Source organism: Rana temporaria, chromosome 10 (genome assembly GCF_905171775.1).
Source record: "Rana temporaria chromosome 10, aRanTem1.1, whole genome shotgun sequence".
Classification (NCBI taxonomy): Eukaryota; Metazoa; Chordata; class Amphibia; order Anura; family Ranidae; genus Rana; species Rana temporaria.
Window position 1 is genome coordinate 121,451,986 of NC_053498.1, and position 15,831 is coordinate 121,467,816.

General features: G+C 46.1%; 1 long non-coding RNA gene across 1 annotated transcript; it reads right to left on the reverse strand.

Moving 5' to 3' along the window:
- Window positions 1-317: 317 nt before the first annotated feature.
- On the reverse strand, window positions 318-15,553 carry LOC120916105. Its single transcript, XR_005743961.1, has 2 exons — window positions 15,167-15,553; window positions 318-517 (listed from the first exon to the last, which is right to left on the reverse strand). It is a non-coding gene; the product is annotated as an uncharacterized LOC120916105 (long non-coding RNA).
- Window positions 15,554-15,831: the final 278 nt, after the last annotated feature.

The window sequence follows — 15,831 nt, forward strand, 5'->3', positions numbered from 1 at the left end:
CCACCCTCCCTTACATCACAGTGCACCCCCCTTTCCTTATGCTGCTGCTGGGAAGAAGATGGATGCATTGCTTGAAAGCAAAAAGTACGGGTCTGGAGGAGGACCAGAGGAGGGCTGGAGAAGAGGTGTGAGGGCCACATAAATGGCCTGGAGGGCCGCTTTCAGCCTGCGGGCCTTGTGTTTGACACCTGTGATCTATGGGCTTAGCTATATATGCTCATTACATAGTTAGGCTCTGCTCTCTGGTTGTGTCTTAAATGTGACTTTTAAGGGACAGATTTCTTTATATTGAGTCCATGCATACTAAGCAATGTGTGACTGTAACACTTCCTGCCATTTATTACCGTACTTCTTACAGATGTCAAAGTATGCCCACTGACAATGCTTTTGTCTGCTTTTCTCTCCAAAAAGATGGCACCACCATTGTTCAAGCATCATCCAGGGCCACCATCTACTTCCAGGACTGAGATGCCGGCTCAGACAGGCATGGAAATCCTGGTGCCTGTGCTATTCTTGGCTGTGTATACAAAAGTCATAAAAGATATCATTAATGTATTATCTAATAAATTACATTAATACAAATGAAAGACCAAACATAACTAGGCTATCCTGTACTGGAGGCTATTTTGTCACAATAAATATCATATGAGATCCGTAAATTTAGGGGCAGATCCACAAAAGGATTACGCGGCGTATCTACTAATACGCCGGCGTAATTTTAAATTTCCTGCGTCGTATCTTTGTATTGAATCCTCAAAACAAGATACAACGGCATCTCGGCTAGATCTGACATGCGTACGTCTTCGTACTCCTTCGGATCTTAGATGCAATTTTTCGGCGGCCGCTAGGTGGCGTTCCCGTCGTAATCCGCGTTGAGTATGCAAATTAGCTATTTCCGACGATCCACAAACGTACGAGCGGCCGTCGCATTTTTTTACGTCGTTTCCGTTCGGCTTTTTCCGGCATATAGTTAAAGCTGCTATACTGAGGCGTACTCAATGTTAAGTATGGCCGTCCTTCCCGCGTACAATTTTGAATTTTTTACATCGTTTGCGTAAGTCGTTCGCAAATAGGAATTTGCGTAGAATGACGTTACCGTCGTAAGCATTGGCGGGTTCCGGTTTAATTTCGAGCATGTGCACTGGGATACCCCCAGGGACGGCGCATGCGCAGTTAAAAAAAAACGTTGTTTGCGTCGGGTCACAACGTATTTGCATAGAACACGCCCCCATCACTCCCATTTGAAATTGCGCGCCCTTACGCCGCAATAGATACACTACGCCGCCGTAACTTACCGCGCGGACTCTTTGAGGATTCACAAGAAGAAAAAGTAAGTTACAGCGGCGTAGTGTATCTTAGATACGCTACGCCTGCCTAAAGATAGGCAGATCTTTGTGGATCTGCCCCTTAATGTGTATCATGTTTGGTCTCTTTCAAATTATAATGTCCTTCTTTTCAATAATATGGTTGTTGGTTGAAGAACCTGACCATCTGAAAGTATGGATGCTATTAGAAATCTGGTTGGTTTTGCTAAAGCAGTGGTCTCCAAACTGCGGCCCGAGGGCCGGATGTGGCCCTTTGCTTGCCTTTACCCGGCCCTTGGGGCACTATTCCTCCTACTGGTACAAGACACTACAATGCCATCTGACACCAAAAATGGAGCACCATTCCTCCCATTGTCACAAATAATGAGGGCTCTATTCTTCCCTAGGATACCAACAATGGGGCACTATTCCCCCCCCCCCCCCCAATACCAAATGTGGTGATGTTTACTCCCACTGATGCCAAGACAATTTCTAATCCTGCTGGCCACAATCCGGCCCTTCTAAAGTCTGAAGGACAATAAACCGGCCCTTTGTTTAAAATGTTTGGAGACCCCTGTGCTAAAGTATTGTGTGCACTTTAGCCCTTCTACCCCACACCCCTCGGCCTTTGATTGAATGGGCTCAATGACAGTAAGTCCACAAAAAGCTGCTGGAATTGGCATTTGGAGCTCCCAGTTTTCCTTTTAATTATTGTGCAAATGTTGAGCGTTATCTCTAAGAGACGAATTATATCTAAAAATCATTAGGCTGATTCTCTAAATTCTTTAAAGAAGAAGAATCCTTGTCTCTATGAAGAATGCTACCATATTGTAATCTCTGTCATATTCCTGTCTGGTGTGACAGCATGTAGAGTGCATTCAGAAAGTATTCACAGCACTTCACTTTTTCCACATTTTGGTGTTACAGCATTATTCCAAAAAGGATTAAATTCATGATTTTCCTCAAAATTCTACAAACAATATCCCATAATGATGTAGCGCTACCCCCAGAGGAGCAGCTGGTTAGATTTGGGATCGGCGTATTTAAGTTACCTCTATACTGTGTCTAGGGGTGATGGTAGTGATGAGAGTAATAACAGAATGTCCAGATCATTGGTTGACATTTTCAATGCTTTTATTCTCTGGTCAAACACGACCAACATGTCAACTTGAGGTAAACAGGACAGGTTGGTGAAGGAAGAGCAACTTCACAGTATCAGGCTATAGATATTAAAGGCAGTCCTGCCCTTTAGCAATGGTATTCGTCTCGTCGCCACTCCAGTCGGAGTCGGTGAAGTGCCCCTGGACAGACCTCCCTCACAGGCCTGGCTCCAGAGCGCCACTTAGAGCTTCTGAGAGGAACAAGTCTCCGCCACAGACTTGGCTCTAATTTAGATTAGGATGTCCAGATGAGACCTCTGCCACAGGCCTAGTGCTTGGAAGTTAGGACGGTAGAGCAAATCCTCCCAGTATGTCTTTGGGGTCACCGACTGACAGGTTGAACATGACCTGTCAGTGTCCGGTGCCCAGATCCCCGATGGTTCGTTCAAGCCCTGTTGGATCACCTGCCTCCAGGTTCTCCTCAGACCAATTCCCCACTGAACAGCACCCAGCTTGGGATCTCCTCAATAGGTATGGGAACCCAGTAAGTCACTGGGGTCCCCTGGCAGCATCAGTCAGGAACTCCGCGTAGCACGCGACCCCAGCCTGGTAGTCCATAGTGGTGGGGCCCGTGATGTGCACACACCCTAAAGGTGGGTGCCACACCCAGAACCAGGAACCTGCGAAGAACCCCCGAACCACGGCCTCCGCCACAGAAATACCCCTCCCCAGCATGCCCCGCGAGGGAAAACTCCTCTAATTGGCTGCTGAAAAGAAGCGGCTCCGCCTGGCCCCCCTCTGGCGCCACCTGCCACCCAGAGATGAGACTGCATCTCTGGGGCACAGACTGACCCACAGGACAATCCAGATTTGGCGACAAACAAATTTGACAAATCAAAGAATGAGAGTAACATAACTCTCTCATTCCCCCACTAAATTTAAATATAGCACCTGTACGAAAGTACACAGGCGCTACAATGACAACATGAAAAAGTTTGTTTGAAATCTTTGCAAATTTATAAAAAAAAATGAAAAAAATCCCATGTACATCAGTAGTCACATCCTTTGCTTATTACTTTGTTGAAGCAGCTTTGGCACTAAGTACAGCCTCAAGTCTTTTTAAGTGCTTCAACCCGGAAGAATTGACTGCTCATTGACCGGATCATTTTTAACGATACGGCACTGAGTCGCTTTTACTGACAATTGCGCAGGCGTGCGATGCTGTACCCAAACAAAATTGACATTTTTTTCCCCCCACAAATAGAGCTTTCTTTTGGTGGTATTTCATCATCTCTGCGGTTTTTATTTTTTGCGCTATAAAAAAAAAGAGCAACAATTTTGAAAAAAAAAAAAACACAATATTTTGTAAAAAAAGGTAATCCCTCATTTTAGGCAGATAGATATGTATTCCTCTACATATTTTTGGTAATAAAAAAAATAGCAAAAAGCGTATATTAATTGGTTTGCGCAAAAGTTGTTGGGCCAGATTCACAAAGAGTTACGCCGGCGTATCAGTAGATACGCCGACGTAACTCGGAATCTAAGGCCGTCATATGTTTAAGTGTATGCTCAAACTGAGATACACTTAAACCTACCTAAGATACGACAGCCTGGGCCGTCGTATCTTAGGGTGCAATATTTCCGCTGGCCGCTAGGTGGCGCTTCCATTGAGTTCGGGGTAGAATATGAAAATTAGTAGATACGCCGATTCACGAACGTACGCTTGCCCGTCGCAGTAAAGATACGCCGTTTCCGTAAGAGGTATGCCGGCGTAAAGATAAAGCTGCCCCCTAGGTGGCGTAGCCAATGTTAAGTATGGCCGTCGTTCCCACGTCGAAATTTTAAAATTTTACGTAATTTACGTTCACGTCAAAAGCAATGACGTCCTTGCAACGTCATTTGGAGCAATGCACACTGGGATATTTTACGGACGGCGCATGCGCATTTCTTTCGGAGCGGGGACTCACTTCATTTAAATGATACGCGCCCCCTACCCGCCGAATTTGAATTCCGCCGGGTGATTTACGCTACGCCGCCGCAACTTTACAGGCAAGTGCTTTGTGAATAAAGCACTTGCCTGAAAAACTTGCGGCGGTGTAACGTAAATGACATACGTTACGCCGATTTAAAGATCCGCTCTCCTACCTGAATCTGGCCCATAGCATCTACAAAATAGGGGATAGATTTATGACATTTTTATTATTTGTTTTTTTTTACTAGTAATGGCGGCAGTCTCTAATGAGGTGAAATATCCACAATGCCCTGGAAAGCTAAAGGCAATGTCATCTTGGCAGCTCAATCTGTAGGTCACAGTGTGAGCAAAAATACATTTTCCAGTCTCTCCATCTTCTCTCCTACAAAGAGACTTTCTGGAAGAAGAACTCAGAAATAGTTGCGAACGGTGAAATAAAATGTGTATTTTCCACCGCACGAGCAGCGACACAGCTAATTATACGGAGAGGCGCGTCTGTGACAGATTGCTATAGAATTGAGGTCTCTCTCGCAGGAGCATAGTCCCCGGATAATAAGGGAATTAAAGGAGGTGAGAATCCCACACAAGTTATATATATCTGCAAATCTATCTTCTATAAATCCTGTGTAATATCTGAACGTTACATAACCGCGCTGCCTGCATTTAAAGGTACAGTGCCAGAAAAATAGAAAATAAAGTGGGGGTTATTTACTATAACTGAAGAGTGCAACTGTGCATAGAAACTAGGGTTGTCCCAAATCCACTTTTTTAGGACCGAGTACAAGTACTGACACTTTTTTTCATGTACTCGCCGATACCGATTACCGATACTTCTTTTTTTTTAAATGTGTCCATGTGTCCCCAAATGCAGCCTTGTGTCCCCAAATGCAGCCATGTGTCCCCAAATACAGCCTTGTGTCCCCAAATACAGCCTTGTGTCCCAAATGCAACCATGTCCCCAAATGCAGACTTGTGTCCCCAAATGCAGCCTTGTCCCCAAATGCAGCCTTGTGTCCCCAAATACAGCCTTGTGTCCCAAATGCAACCATGTCCCCAAATGCAGACTTGTGTCCCCAAATGCAGCCTTGTCCCCAAATGCAGCCATGTCCCCGAATGCAGCCTTGTCCCCAAATGCAGTCTTGTGTCCCCAAATGCAGCCTTGTGTCCCCAAATGCAGCCTTGTTCCCAAATGCAGCCTTGTCCCCAAATGCAGCCTTGTGTCCCCAAAGAGAAAGCCAAGCCCCCCCCCCCCGTTCGCCGCCATCTAGTTGATCAGCGCGCGGGGGAACATAACAGTTTTCATTTGAATAGCTGTGTGTTCCCCGCTGCGCGTCGTCATATATAGCCACTCCCCCTTGTCCAGGCACTTTGATAGACAGATCACCCGTCCAATACTGGGATGGGTGATCTGTCTATCAAAGTGCCCGGACAAGGGGGAGTGGCTATATATGACGACGCGCGGCGGGGAACACACAGCTATTCAAATGAAAGCTGTTATGTTCCCCGAGCACTGATCAACTAGACGGCGGCGGCGGGGCAGGGGAGGGCTTGTTTTTCTCTCTGGTGACTAGACGGCGGCAGCGGCAGCAGCTCTCCTCTCCTCCATTAGTGACATACCCGAGGACTGCTCTGCTCCGCTCTCCGCATGCTCTCAAGTACTCGCGCAAATGTTTAGTATCGGCCCCGATAGGGATAGGGATTGGAACCCCTGTCATGTTTTTATTGCTGTTTGTTTTACCCACCCTATTTGTACTGATGCCTGTTATCACAGAAAGTGAAAAAAAATTAAAATAAAACTGAAAGCGGTTATAACCTTAGCTTAGTCTATCCAAAATGAACAAAAACATGTTGCCTTCAGTTCTATTTGAATATTAATCATGTGGGAGGGGCATATAAGTCTGCAGGAGCAGATACAAAATGACAGGAACAGCTTTCATCTTTTTTTACAATTTGTGGTCACCTAGACTGTCAGCGGCTTACAACTGTGGTCTTGGTTTAAAAAAAATTGAGACATAGTTCCCCGAATCTTTCTACCTACAAATATTGCTGGACAGATACAAAAATGAAAAAGCAGTAACCCTTACCTACCAATCAAATATGAGGTAAGATAATACAATGGGCTAGATTCAGGTAGGGGGACGTAAGTTTGTGCGGGCGTAGCGTATGTTATTTACGCTACGCCGCCGCAATTTAGAGAGGCAAGTGCAGTATTCACAAAGCACTTGCTCCGTAAGTTGCGGCGGTGTAGCGTAAATCTGCTGGCGTAAGCGCGCTAAATTCAAATTGTCAAGAGGTGGGCGTGTTTTATGGAAATAAAACATGACCCCACGTAAATGACGTTTCTCACGAACGGCGCATGCGCCGTCCGTGAACGTATCTCAGTGCGCATGCTCCTAATCACATTGCAAATAGTCAATGCTTTCGATGTGAACGTAAGTTACGCAAAGCCCTATTCGCGAACGACTTACGCAAACGACGCAAAATTCGACGCTGGCCCAACGTCCATACTTAACATTGGCTATGCCTCATATAGCAGGAGTAACGTTATGCCGGAAAAAGCCTTACGCAAACGACGTAAAAAAATCCGCCGGGCGCACGTACGTTTCTGAATCGACGTATCCAGCTCATTTGCATATTCTACGCTGAAATCGACGGAAGCGCCACCTAGCGGCCAGCGTAAATATGCACCCTAGGATACAACCGCGTAGAAGACTTACGTATCTTAGCCTAATTTAAGCGTATCTGGTTTCCAGAATACGCTTAAGTTTACGACGGCGTAGATTCAGAGTTACGACGGCGTATCTACTGATGCGCCGGCGTAACTGTCTCTGAATCTAGCCCATTGTTGCTATTGGTCATTATACGTCTTGATTGCATTGGGCAGTGTTATATAAATATGGAAATCCCGCTAAGAAGCTGCACTTCTAACAGAGATAATTAGGCGACCGGCTGACAGCACTTAGAAATCTGTTAACAAACAAAATATGGAAGCTTTCTGCTCAATGTAAACAGTCGGAGAGCCAAGGGATGGACGATGGAGAGATATGAAATGCTTGTAGTGCCAGTTCTAGGCCTAAAGCACACAGAGCCGCCATTACAGGCCTCAGGTGTTTGTTTCCTTTCAGCCTGTACAAGCACCTCTATGTAAGCTTATGGGGTGGATTTACTAAAGGCAAAAAGCCTGTGCACTTTGCAAAGTGCAGTTGCTCCAGAGCTTAGTAAATGACAGAAGCTCTGCTGACTCATCTCATCCAATCATGTGTAAGCAAAAATGCAACTTTTTTTATTTTCCTTGCACGCGATTGTGTACTCTTTGCAAAGCAAAGCTTTACCTCACTTACTAAACTCTGGAGCAACTGCACTTACAGAGGGGAACTGCACTTTACAAAGAGCACAGTCTGTTTTCCTTTAGTAAATCAACCCGTTTGTGTATTCATGTGTATTAGGACAGAAACACTTACAGGCAGAACCCCCCCCCCCCCCCAAAAAAAACCACACACCATACAGCTAAGAAGCTGAAGAGCATAAAAAATATCCGAACGTGACTAAATGCATTTAGTTGCACATAAGCGCCTAGGGCCAGATTCACGTAGGTGAGCGGCGGCGTAATGTATCGTAGATACGTTACACCGCCGCAAGTTTTCATCGCAAGTGCCTGATTCACGGCGACGCGTGTAGCGTACTTTCCGTATTCCCGGACATGTTACGCAAACGACGTTCATTTTTAAATTTCGACGCGGGAATGACGGCCATACTTTATACAGCAATACGTTTGCTGAGTAAAGTTAGGGCAGGTCAAACGACGACTAACTTTGCGACGGGAAACTAGACTAGCAGCGACGTAGCGAATGCGAAAATCCGTCGGGAATCGCCGTAACTCCTAATTTGCATATCCGACGCTGGTTTACGACGCTAACTCCCCCCAGCGGCGGCCGCGGTACTGCATCCTAAGATCCGACAGTGTAAAACAATTACACCTGTCGGATCTTATGGATATCTATGAGTAACTGATTCTATGAATCAGTCGCATAGATAGAAACAGAGATACGACGGCGTATCAGGAGATACGACGGCGAATCAGGAGATACGCCGTTGTATCTATTTGGTGAATCTGGCCCCTAGTGTTTGAGTGTTAATGCATTCCAATGGCCAGAATACATTTATATTCTGGCCAATAGAATGCATCGACACTCAAACACTAGACACGTCTAAACATGTGTGTAATTCACGGCATTTACCGCGTTTTTTAAGCAGCTTTTTCCTGCCAGCAGTTCTAGCATTCAGAGGAGCTTAAACAGATGCAGGTTTTAGCACGCAACAGGTCTTAAAGGGGTTGTAAAGTCTCGTTTTTTGTTTTTTTCATGCTGTCCATACTCACTCAGTCACTATGAGATCCCGTTTCTGTATTCTGCAAAAAACCTGATTGATGGCATGGCACAGTGGCTGCATTTTATGGGCACAGTGGCTGCATTTGATGGGCACAGTGGCTGCATTTGATGGGCACAGTGGCTGCATTTGATGGGCACAGTGGCTGCATTTGATGGACACGGTGGCTGCATTTGATGGGCACGTGACTGCATTTGATGGGCACAGTGGCTGCATTTGATGGGCACAGTGGCTGCATTTGATGGGCACAGTGGCTGCATTTGATGGGCATATTTTTTTTTTCATTTGTTTGCGCCCCCCCAAAAATTTTGAGCACCAGCCGCCACTGGCTTCCACCCCCCCATGTTGAGGGCATGCGGCCTGGTACAGTTCAGGAGGTGGGGGGGAAGGGCGCTTTCTCGTCCCCATCCCCTTTTCCTGACCTGTTGGGCTGCGTGCTCGGATAAGGGTCTGGTATTTATTTTGGGGGAACCCCCACATTTTTTTTTGGCGTAGGGGGTTCCCCTTAAAAGCGTAGGGGGTTCCCCTTAAAATCCATACCAGAACGAAGGGCCTGGTATTGTCGGGGATCGAAGTCGGATCCCTGTTCATTGAAGCCGGACGCATGTCGGACTTCAAGTCGCAGGGAAAAGTCGGATCCAAAGTAGTACATCTGTTGTGTCATACCAGTGTGTACCCGGGCCTTTAGACATGAATGGGACTACTTGCATGTGGATCTACAGAACACTGATGCGTCCAGTGTAGGCAGAGCCAACCCTTCTCACAGGTGTACCCTTAAAGCGGGGGTTCACCCAAAAAAAAAAATTTTAACATTAGATTCAGGCGAGTTGTTAGAATCACAATCGGGTGTTTTTTTAAATCGTTGGCGTACATACCGTTTTATAGATATGTTCACCGCGGCTTCCGGGTATAATCTGCGGGACTGGGCGTTCCTAATGGATTGACATGCTTCCGACCGTCGCATACAGCGCGTCACGAGTTGCCGAAAGAAGCCGAACGTCGGTGCGCAGGCGCCCCTATAGAGCCGACTCGCAGTCCGGCTTCTTTCGGCAACTCGTGACGCGCTGTATGCACCGGTCGGAAGGCTGTCAATCAATTAGGAACGCCCAGTCCCGCAGATTATACCCGGAAGCCGCGGTGAACATATATCTATAAAACGGTATGTACGGCAACGATTTTAAAAAAAAACACCCGATTGTGATTCTAACAAGAATATAGAAAAAGCACCCAATCCAAAGAGTGGGCAAAGTCGGACTTTGAGGCACGTGGAAGTATAAAATATATTATTTGTTACAAATATGAAAAAATATATAATGTACAATAACAGTGGTATAATGGAATGTGAATAAATACAGTCACAATAAAAACCATCTGGATCAGAAATATATGGATAGTGAATAAATCCTATTGAAGTCGCCTACGCGTTTCACCGTGGGGGCTTCTTCAGGACGAGACAAACAGGATTTTTGCTAATATGCAGATATTGTTTCACAATCTGATGCACTACGGTGGGTACAACGATCCAGGAAAACTCCGAACATACACAGAGTATCTACCGATAATGTGAGATAGTTTACAAATCACTTTTAATGATATCGGAAATGGTCATCAATAGTCCAGGCCAAGTGTGTCTATGATGACAATTTCATGACGTCAACGATTGAGCACTTAAATCCATATATATAGAGAGGCAGGCATGGGAGGGGTATAAGTCAGGGTAACGGAAAACCCCCTGGAAAGTCCACCGGGGGACTAAAAACTGGGGCAGAGAGAGGCTCTTAAATGAGAGCATAGGATATCCAAAATCGGATGGGTGGCATGTCCTACTCGACAGGGATCATCTATTAAACGCCTGAATCTAATGTTAATTTTTTTTTTGGGGGTGAACCCCCGCTTTAATCATGTCCATATAAATGAGGCCTTATAAGCTTCTCAGAATTTTGCAAGATGTACAGATCTGTTTATCTCCTTGTCTCTGTCTCTACCGCTGCCCGCCAAGGTAAGGAGAAGTTGGGCACGATGGTGTTGGTTGGTAGATATTATTTTGTGGGCTCCCACACACCATCTGATCTCCGCAGCCTTCCAGCACAAATAATTATTTATTTTTTTAAGGAATTTATTCCTTAAAAAATAAATAAATAAAGTAATGTTACCAGCTGGGAATTTCAGTGAAGCAAATAAATGCAAAATGTGATGGAAGTCAGTGAGGACGTTGTTTTCTGAAGCGTCAGGAAGAGCTTCCCCATAGGCAACCCCCCTTAGGCACCACCCCATAGGCACCACTCAGTAGAACCTTTACAGAGATTTAAGCAGATCTACAACCGTGACAAATGTCTGAGACATCTTTCATTCTTTTGTTACAGCCATAGGCGTGCGCAGCCTATTGCATTAGGGTGTGCACCCCAAAACGCAAACACACATGCGTGCACATATATATATATATATATATATATATATATATATATACACTGTATATACACACACACAAACACTCATATATGTACATAAAACCACCCATTTATGTGCCTGCCTGACCCGAGTGCCTTCGTTCACCTTTTTATTTAAGAGTAATAAATGAATAGATTTTTTCTAGGGCATTAAAAAAAGAATAAAACTGGAGACTGAAAAGTATTGCACCCACAATCAGCAGAGTGCGGGTGAAGTGTCAGGCACCTGCAGACACTGCCTACAGTTCTGTTGCCCATACCTCTGTATGGCGGTCATTGCAGAGCTGTAGGCAGTGTGAATGAATTACAGGTGTGCTGATCAGTGTGCCAGCTGCAGTGTTGGATTGAACTTGTAGTTTATACATTCTCAGATTCCTATGACTTAGACTACAGTACTTTCACATTGAGGTGCTTTGCAGGCGCTATAGAGCCCTGAAAGAGTCTCTCTTTATACTCCAGTGTGAAAGCCAGAGGGCTTTCACACTGGAGCGGTGCACTGGCAAGATGTTTAGAAAAGTCCTGCGAGCTGCATCTTCGAGGCGCTGTAGGAGCGGTGATTAGCTGGGCACTTTTAATTCCCGCTAGCGGCTGAAGAAAGGGTTAAAACTGTTGCGGCGCTTCGCCAGTGCTGCTCATTCATTCCAATGAGCATGTGGCGGTTTTTGAAGCGGTGTATACAGCGCTACCAAACCACCCCAAAGATGCTGCTTGCAGGACCTTTTCTAACGTCCTGCAAGCTCACCGCCCCCAGTGTAAAAGCACTCAGGCTTTCACTGAGAAGGTATTTTTCAGTCGTTTTATAGGCGCTAAAACGCTTGAAAGATACCCCAGTGTGGAAGGGGTGTTAAGTCACACGCCAGCCTCCCCATCATACCATACTGGGTTAATGTCTCTCTTTGGTATGTGATGATGTCATGGCTTTGGGGTGAAGAATCAGGTAAGTGAAAGAGGTCACACCCCCCAAGGCTGGACTTTTTTTACTGTCCTGGAGTTGGGCTGTATTATTATGATAAGCTTTTTGATAGGTTAGGAATTCCTGGGACTAACCTGTTGAAGAATTTTACTTTCTGTAAACTTGCCCTGCAAAGTACAGGGCAGGTTTACAGCACAGAATTGTATAGTGGCAGAGTCAGTACTCACAAGTAAAAGGCTGAGGTCTTCAGTCACCCCAGGGAGAGCTGTGCTGGCTGCTGGACAGGAGGAAAGCAGAAAACCTACCTACCAGTCAGTGCTCTCTATCTGTGCAAAGAAAGTAGGTCAAAAGCACCGCACAAAAAAAGCCTTTCTAAAACCTTCTACAGCCTGTGATGGCTCCGTCCTGACTGATTGTAGGGATGGAGTGGCATTAGGACCTGTGCCCCCTAGTGTTATTGGGGGGGGGGGCTGCCTGGTTCTTTCAGGTCCCACATGAAAAACTGGGCATCAGCAACCCCCAAATAACAGGATGTCACTCTCACAAATGGCACTAAGGGCGGAGCCATCACTGGCTGTACTGGCAAAGTGCCTGTGTGATGAAATGATTGTCCTCCTGAGCATGTGTGGGAGTGATATCATCCTGCTCTGGCCAATCAAGATGGCTGGAGAGGGACTCCTGGAAAAACATAGGAGGATGTCGCAGAGGTAAGTATTGCAGAGTTAAGAGTTTAGTTCCACTTTAAGGCTGCATTCACACCTTGGCGTACAAAATCGCGGCGTTTTGTCCCGCGAATTGCGGCGACAAATTGCAGCGTTTTGTACCGCGATTTGCGGCGACAAAACGCAGCGATTGTGAATGCAGCCTTACCCCCTCTATGGAGATGGTTCACATCTCCTATGCCGAACGCCGAAAGCCGCCTGAAAAAAAGGTCCGGGACTTGTTTTCAGGCGGCAGGCGTACGGCGTTCGGCGTTCAGCGTGGAGATGTGAACCATCTCCATAGAGGGCAATGTGAAATCATCCCTCCAGCTTCTCAGGGGCGGCTGCGGCGTCGCACTACAGGCGTATATACGCCTAGGTGTGAACGAGGGCTTAGTGGAAGTAAACCCTCCTATTGTGATCAAGGAAGCTGTGATCTTGGCCTCTGTTTAGTCTACAACTGCCATGATGCTGCTCTTGTAATCAGTTATGACACCAGCCATTAGATGGTTTGACAGTTTGGCTGAAAGCACAATCAGCCGGAAATGTAACTATTTTTAAACTGTTAAATGGATGGGTTTACTTCTGCTTTAAAAGGGATGCCAGGACTGGGTAAGAAGGGGTTAAACGTCTATGAGATTTTAGTAATTGGGTTCATATCTACCACCTTCCATCTATGTGGAGGTTACACCCCTCACTGGCTGCTGTCATATTCTCCTGGGACACTTCCAGGTGCCGGGATTTCGGCCTCTTGATTGGTCAGTGGGGGAGTGATGTCATGCCACGCATGCGCAGCTCAGTGCACATTCAATAGAAAATGAACAAGTAGGCAGGTAGGTGTTTATTATTACAGAAGAGGCTTAACAAGTCGCTTCTGTAATGATGCTTTGTACTTACCACGAGTTGTGACCAAGCATGAACGTTTTTTTTGTGCGTTCCGTACGCTCCCATGCATCACGTTTATGGCAGCCTATTCATTTCAATGGGCTGTGCTATGCGTGAGAATTGTGTGTGGAAGCCTGGCGTTTAGGCAGGGATGCTCCTCACAAATTTACTCGCCAGAAGTAGTTATCCTGGTTGATTGTTAGAGATCTATTGATTTATCCCTAAGTTTGGCTTTATTACACTTTTCTCTTCTACCACTGGGTGGCCGGGTACTTGGTGGTACTAGATACGAGAAGGGCAACCCAAGGTCAGGTTATGGATATATGGGGTATCTCAGCCAATGTGCAGGGGTTTGCTTGGATTCCTTGGTCTGCAGGAAGAGCCTATATATTCGGGTGGAGTCAGGTGATCAGTGTTCTGTGCCGTGTTGCCTCAGGCTGCTAGGCCTGAGATTGGGCCTATCCCGGGGGCATCTGGCTGTCTGAGGCCTATCCAAAAGCAAGAGAGCAGCGCAGGGTTGGGATTGCGGCTTTTCCCTGCACGGCTGCCCTCTTATTGAAGTCTCAGAGTCTGCCAATTGAACTTGCAACTATTCAAGGGTGTCCTGGCCCTAAGCCTCTTTCCCCCATAAGAGTTTGTAAGAGAAATAAACATCTCTTTTGCATTCAAGAAGTGTCTGGCGCCCAATAACTTCCACCTTGCACCCACTATGACTCACAACACACCACATACTGAAAGATGTCAGCTATCTCTGGCCCTGGAGGTTCTCATTAGACTGAATGAGGCGGGAGACCTTGCTACATTTGGCGCCCAACGTGGGGCAAAGGCTTATCCTCGCAGCAGTCGCCCATAGCAACTAGCTTCAGCTCCATCGGAATTTCGTCTGGCTCCGTGGGAAGGTGGCAAGTAAAATGTACCCTTCTTTTATAGTCTTGTCGAGTGTACTATCAATGTGGGGAAGAACCAACAAGTCTCATTGCTCAGGGGAAAGGATCAGCCTGGTCTTTTGACACTTCCCGTCAGTGCTGTGAGATCCCCAAAATGAACTCCATTTTCAAAATTGTGTCGCACCAAACTGCATGGTACTGAAGAATTAATGGCACCAATATGCATCTGCAAAGGCCCAGTGCGTTTTTGAGTGTTGCAGAAAAGTGTATCATTTTACGTGCGTTCCTGCCTGCTCACAGATTTTTACTACTTAAATTTAGTGCAATTTCAGGGACACAAATACCATAAATGTGATGAGTTTGTCTCCAATCATACGCTGCCAATTGCACTTATTACAATGTAGCCGATTCCAGCAGGCGGCCATTGTTGCGTGGAACGGACAAGCGCCTCCAGACAAAGATTAATGCATCCTGGTTTTTATATTCCAAAGTAAATTGGCCACAATCACATTTTTCCCCCTCAAATTACACAACGATGAATGGAGACAGAACTGTGTAATTGTGACATTACCATCATTACAATGACGCTTCGCCTCATGCTTCCGACTCATGTTTTGTTTTTTAGTAGACGATGACAATTGACATTTTCGTGTTTTCTTCCCCTCTTCGGGCTGACAAATCGCTCCCTTCGCCACCCTTGTTTCCATGTTATGAAATGATGGAGTCGCGTCATTAGGGGCCTGTTTGTTCTGGCACGCTCGGTACACCATGGCGAGTGGGCGGATGTGTTGACAGATCCCTCTCCATCTTTTCAGCGGAATGTGAACAGAATGTGAGACTGGAGAGGCAAGGACGCTTTTCCTTCTCTGATGTATTTATACGAAATAATGTTAATCATGATTAGCACTTGAACACCCGGTATGGAGGGATGCTGGGAGCAGACATTGCAAGCTTTTAATCATTGTAACCCGTTTCCACGGCAACGCCAACCCTGCCGAGAGAGGCGGAGAGGGGGCTATTCATGCCAATGAGGCGGCTGCTTAAAAGGGGGGCTCTGCCAGATCTCTCACACATCAGCGGTGAACCGGTGTTGTCCATACACTCGCACAGTACCGGAAAATTGGTGGTGATAGATTTCGACTCGCGCTTCGATTTTATTATTAGAAGGATGTGTGATTCAATCAAATTCACTAAAACTTTGATAGCCATCACTTCCCCTCCGTTCAATATAGACTT